The sequence below is a fragment of the Enhydra lutris genome, unplaced genomic scaffold (genome assembly GCF_002288905.1).
Source record: "Enhydra lutris kenyoni isolate GAN:26980312 unplaced genomic scaffold, ASM228890v2 scaffoldscaffold64, whole genome shotgun sequence".
Lineage (NCBI taxonomy): Eukaryota > Metazoa > Chordata > Mammalia > Carnivora > Mustelidae > Enhydra > Enhydra lutris.
This window is the reverse complement of record NW_019154148.1, coordinates 7,833,123-7,839,122: the sequence shown is the minus strand read 5'-3', so window position 1 is coordinate 7,839,122 and position 6,000 is coordinate 7,833,123. Positions and strand designations below refer to the sequence as shown.

Below are 6,000 nucleotides of genomic sequence, written 5' to 3'. Positions count from 1 at the left end.
GGGGCTGGCTTTGAGGAGGGGACTTTTCCCCAAGAGACCTGAGGTTCTTTCTTCTGGACTGAGTAACTCAGGCTTCGCTCTGAGGGATCGAACCTCGGGTGAGAGAGCTCTGTGAGTAGGGATCGACCTGTGACAGGACGTGGGAGCCAGCAGAGGCACTGGGACATACCCTACGGGGTTACTTGTGTTCAGGTCTTTTTCTTGGGACCTTCAGCCCTGGGATCTGGGGCATGTCAACATGTGGACTATAGTTTTTTGCCTTTCCCTGTGCATACTCCCTTAAACAACCCCCAAACACTTGTGTGGTGTTAGCGGTGTGAGAATAAAGCAACGGGGCAGCAGTTGCCCTCTTCTGATGCCCATGAGAGATTATGGTCAGGAGTTTTGGGTTGTGTCCATGGTGATGATGAATTCCAAGTAGACCTCTTAGGATGAATATCCACACTTTTCTCTCCCAACATTTACTGAGAGGTCCCCTTTGAAAGGCAAACATGAAGCATGGGAAGGAAGATACTTGGACCTCAGATGCATGGACATTTATTTTTGAGGTTTGTTGTTGTTGTTGTTGTTGTTGTTTTCAAAAAGTTTGGTTTTGGTTACAGAATTGTATTTCCCTGTGGTACAGTTTCTATCTGTGAAATTGGCTCTTTTCCTTTATCAGTTCAGAATTCTCTAGTATCTGATGTCCAGAACTGATTCTGAAGGTCAACCAACCTTCATGCAACATAAAGGCTCTTTCCTCTTCCTCTGTTGCATAAATAGATTTTTGTCCCCGGGACCAGGTGTCTCTGTGTTCCTTAAGTTAATAGGGCTTCTCCTCAGAATAACATTTTTGGTGTACAGATTCTCCTTACTCACATTTTTTTGCATTCCTATGGTTTCTCCACAGTGTGAATAGAAAGTTTTATTTATCAATCAGTGCTTTCCAGAATTCATTATTTCATAGAGCTGCTTTCCTGTGTGGGTTTTCTGATGTAATGTGATGAGGTGTGTTCTCTTGCTGAAGGCTTTTCCATATTAGTGCTTTGAGAGTGTTTTTCTGCTATTTTGAACTCTCAGAGTCAGTTAGCTCTCAGTTCCAAAGGAAGACATTTCTTTGTTTTTGTTGTTGTTGTTTTTCTCTTGGTGTTTCTCCCGGGATGAATTCCCTGATATTCAATAAGCGTTGACTTCTAGTTAAAAACTTTTTAGTGGTTTTCCCCACTTTGAACTCTGTGACTTAGAGTTTGGATGATTTCTTAGTAGAACATTTAGAGGATTTCTCCCCCAGTGTAAGGTTTCTGCTTTAGAGTCCTGGCTTCCTGCTGAAAACTTTCACACACTCCTCACATTCGTTCATACTGGTGTCTCTGATGTGAATGCTTGACCACGGGCAGGTTCTGGTTCCTTCTTATGGGTGTCTCACATTCAGTCCACTTGTTTTTTTTTTTTGTTTTGTTTTTCTTAAAGATTTTATTTATTTGTTTGACAGAGAGAGATCACAAGTAGGCAGAGAGGCAGGCAGAGAGAGAGGAAGGGAAGCAGGCTCCCTGCTGAGCAGAGAGCCCGACGTGGGACTCGATCCCAGGACCCCGAGATCACGACCTGAGCAGAAGGCAGCAGCTTAACCCACTGAGCCACCCAGGCACCCACATTCAGTCCACTTGTGATGATTCCCATAGAATGCGCCATTCACTGCATCTGACTGTCACTAACATGTGATCGTACTTAGTGCACTTGTGAGGTTTCTCTCCTTTATGAGTTCTCTACTGTATGCAGAGTTCGGACTCCCAGAAGAAGGCTTTTCTATGATCAGTCTGTACAAAGGATAATTTGAGGTTCAGTGCAGGGTTGACAACTTCCTGAAGGTCTTCCCATGCTATTTACATGCACTGTTTTGCCTTCTCTGAGGTTCAGTCAATCAAGTTGAACCCCCAGATAAAGGTTTTGTTTTGTTTCAAATTTGTGGAATTTATAAGGCAATGGTTTCTTTTATGCTGCTGAGTAAGAATTGAGCTGTGCTTGTTGGCCTTCTCACATTCATTGCCCTGAGTGATTTCTTCCCAGTATGAATTCTGTGTTTCAATGAAAATGGGGCTGTGGATTGGAGGCTTTCCCATATTACAACCACAGGGTTTCTCTCTAGTATGAGTTCTCTAAAGCAGAGGAAGATTACATTTTGATATAGACTTTAATTCACCAATTTGTAAGGATATCATCTGTGTCCAATGTGTAGAGAGTTGGATAAGGAGGGCCTCTCTCATATTAACTATATGCTTATATCTTTTCACGAGTGTGAATTTTTCAACACATCTATTACATTCACTATAGCTCTGTCCCATTTATTACATTTTGTTCTACTTGGAAATTTCCCCCAGGTTCATTACTTTCATTGTCTCTCACTCATTGACTTCTTGTTGAATAAATACAACTTTTCCCAGAAGTTTAACTTGCATTTTATGTTGCTTTTTTTTTTTTAATGTAGTCACCAATTTGAAAGACTGCTTCTAAACTGGAATAAAGTACACAATTCTAAGTGAATTTTTCCACCATCATTTTACAGAATGAAACCTCTTCAGAAATACTCCACTATACTGACACCATTTTTCAGTGGCATCACCAAATTCGCCATTTGGGAATTTTATGAAAAATTCCCAAGTGTAGATATTTTCTATTTCCTGGGCTTTGACGAGGGAAGCCTGCTGCTGTGTGGAAGAGTAGTGACAGCTGTAGAAGACTGGGAGTTTCAGAGATGATCTTTCAGCTTATGGAACAAAGGAGAGGACTCAAGAAGGGGCACAGCTCTGAACACAGAGACTCCAAGGGGAGGCTTGGATGAAAGGCAGTCGAGGGTGTAGAGAGGCAGATTAGTGAAGGGGCTGGTTTTGGACACTGTGAGCCTTACTGCTTCTTGTGGGTTACTGTGGTGGGATACTAACTAGTCTCTGCTTCCTGTGTCTTTCCCCTCCATCCCGCACACCAATATAAAAATCATCATTCTGGGGCACCAGTGCGCCCCATTAATAGGGATGCTGCTATGGGCCCTGCTCTCTCCTGGCGCCTGTGTCTGGCCATGATTCATTCTTATATTTGCATGCAGACTCAGAAACGGAAATAGCAGGAAGGACACATGGGTCCGGCCCCACATGCTGTTCACTGATATAATCTGGCCAATTTGAAGTATTATTCGCTTATTCTACCAGGGCTCTTGAATGTTGAACTTACCCATACTATCAACTTCTGAGTTTTTTTTCCCCCATCCCAATCTGCCAGACAGGGAAATTTCCAGTGGCCACAGACTTTGTCTTGCCCCTGACACTGTAGACTTACTTCAGTCAGCTTTCATATCTAGAAATTGTATAATGTCAAGGTTAAGACTTCTTGAGATCAATGGCAGCTCTGCCATGCTAGTTAGTGACCTTGGCCAAGATAATTAGCCTCTCCCACAGTCGCTGACAGCCAGAGTCACCTTGATCCCTGCAGATGCCCACATCATTGACCCCATTTCCCAGCATCCACCCTCCCAGTCCTACCAGTCAATGCCCAAACAGACCCCACTCATTACATAAACCCCTCAGGTGACCAATCCCAAGACCCCATCTCAGACATCCCAAATAACATTCTTTCTTGAAAACAGAGAAAGCTGTAGAGAAAGCTAGAGAAAGCTGTGCTGTATTTCCCTCATAAAAATATGAATTCTATATGGGTTGGCTGTGAAGGGTCTTGAAGGTTTTGCTTCCCATGGTTGGCCCTAGAGGAGCCATGGAAGGGTTTACACAGGTGAGTCCTGTGGCTGCATCTGTGGCATGGACAAAGTCACTGGTGACTGGAATGGGAGGTGGCCCAGAGGGGACCAGAATGATTGGTGAAGAGCCTGAGGCAATGCACCAGGGGGAATCTGGTATATCCTCGCCTATAAGTATTTACAGCCCCATTTCCCCCCCTATCACCATGGCTAGAAATGATAGTATTAGGTAACAGTGAGCAATGCTGTACCTTCGTTGAAGTATATTGCCGAAATAAATTAGCAATTGAAACTTATGTGGTCTTTAAGTTTCCGCATTTTAGTTCTTCTAAATTTGGTATTTTCTTATTCACTGGAAGGAAAATTAATTGGGAAAGAACAAACTAAATGGAAAATTTCCCAGTATTTGTGCTCTGGTAAAAAAAAAAATTAAAAGATTTTATTTATTTGACAGAGAGAGACAGAGCAAGAGAGGGAACACAAGCAGGGGGAGTGGGAGAGGGAGAAGCAGGCTTCCCACTGAGCAGGGAGTCCTTGTGGGGCTTGATCCCAGGATCCTGGGATCATGACCTGAGCCAAAGGCACATGCTCAACAACTGAGCCACCCAGACCCCCCATTGCTCTGGTAAAATCTATTCATCAATAGCAACCACTTGTAGCTTGAGAGTTTGAAGCACAAAACCTGACCCTGGCAATGGCTTGTGTTTAGAGCACCAGCCAAGTTCACTGCAGGGGCTGGTTGGGCTGTGGTCCTGCCTCTTCCTGTGGAAGCTCACGCTGCTAACACCAGTGCTGACTCTGGGCTCCACCGCCTTTTTATTTTTTATTTATTTTTTATTTTTTTTAAAGATTTTATTTATTTATTTGACAGAGAGAGATCACAAGCAGGCAGAGAGGCAGGCAGAGAGAGAGGAGGAAGCAGGCTCCCTGCTGAGCAGAAAGCCCGATGCGGGGCTCGATCCCAGGACCCTGAGATCATGACCTGAGCCGAAGGAAGCGGCTTAACCCACTGAGCCACCCAGGCGCCCCTCCACCGCCTTTTTAATGGCACTTACCCAGCCCGCACTGTTCCTGCCTTGTGTGTCCGAACCGCTTTCCCTGTCTCACTGAACTGGGCTTTGCATCTGTTGTCAATTCTAGTGAAGCCCAGTGTGACCACACAATCTACAGCTGGGCCTCTCACACTCTCTTTTGTGGTACCCCATCTGTGTAAACACGTATCTCACAAACTACAGTTATTTTGCTCATTATTTGTGTTTCGTTTTGCAATACCTGTCTTCCGTATTTAAGTCCCATAAAAGCAATACTTAGATGTGTGCATACCCTCTGTGTATGTACCATGCTCGGCTGTTGCTGTTTCTCTAGCTACCAGCTTTGGCTTTCTCTCTGTCTCTCTCTCTCTGTGTGTGTGTATGTGTGTGTGTTTTAAGATTTTATTTACTTGAGAGAGAGAAAGAGAGCATGGAGGAGCAGAGTGAGGGGCAGAGGGAGAAGCAGACTCCCCGCTGAGCAGGGAGCCAGATGTGGGGATCAGTCCTGGGTCTCCAGGATCATGACCTGGGCTGAAGGCAGATGCTTAACCAACTGAGCCACCCAGATGCCCCACCTCTCTGCTTTTGGAAAACCTCAAGAAGGGCACTCGTAGTAATTACTCTCATGTGGCCACGTTCAGGAACTGCTATGGTTATCAGGCCGTGCCCGCGAGATATCCAAGGGCTGATAGGCATTTGCGAACCCATGGTTCTTGTACTCTCAGGTTAGAGGAGCACCTGAACCCTTTCCACCTTGCCAACCCAGGGCCGAGGAAAGGTCTTTTTGTGGAGGATGTGGGTACCAGAAAGCCATGCCTGCAACATGGTTGCAAGGCTGGGGACCCCCCAGCCACCCATCCATAGCCATATCTGCCACACTCCGACGTCTGGAGCCAAGTGGCCCTCCAGAATGTGTCCATGAAGGAGGAAGCTGAGTGCAGCAGGGAGGCATGTGTGCCCCAGAGCTACAGGGCCTGGATCAGGTCCTCAGACCATGCACATTATCAGCTGTTTAATTTCTGAAACGCTTTTAAGCCTCTCTGTTCAACTTTCAAGTGGGGATGAGACAGTCTCACAGAATTGTGAGGATTAAATGAGTTATTACATGCAGAGTGCTTACAAGAGTACCCGGCCTGCGGGACATCCTCAAATGTTAACTGTTGTCCCCTATGACTGGGGATACAGCTCTCTTCTATTCCACAGCCTGAACTATGGTTTCTGGGACCAGGCAGGTTTGGATGCTTA

At 45.3% G+C, this 6,000-nt stretch overlaps 1 protein-coding gene across 1 annotated transcript in view; it reads right to left on the bottom strand.

The window, feature by feature from the left end:
* Positions 1-6,000, bottom strand: part of LOC111158900 (zinc finger protein 879) — a 166,379-nt gene that overhangs the window by 76,721 nt on the left and 83,658 nt on the right. The window lies entirely within an intron of this gene.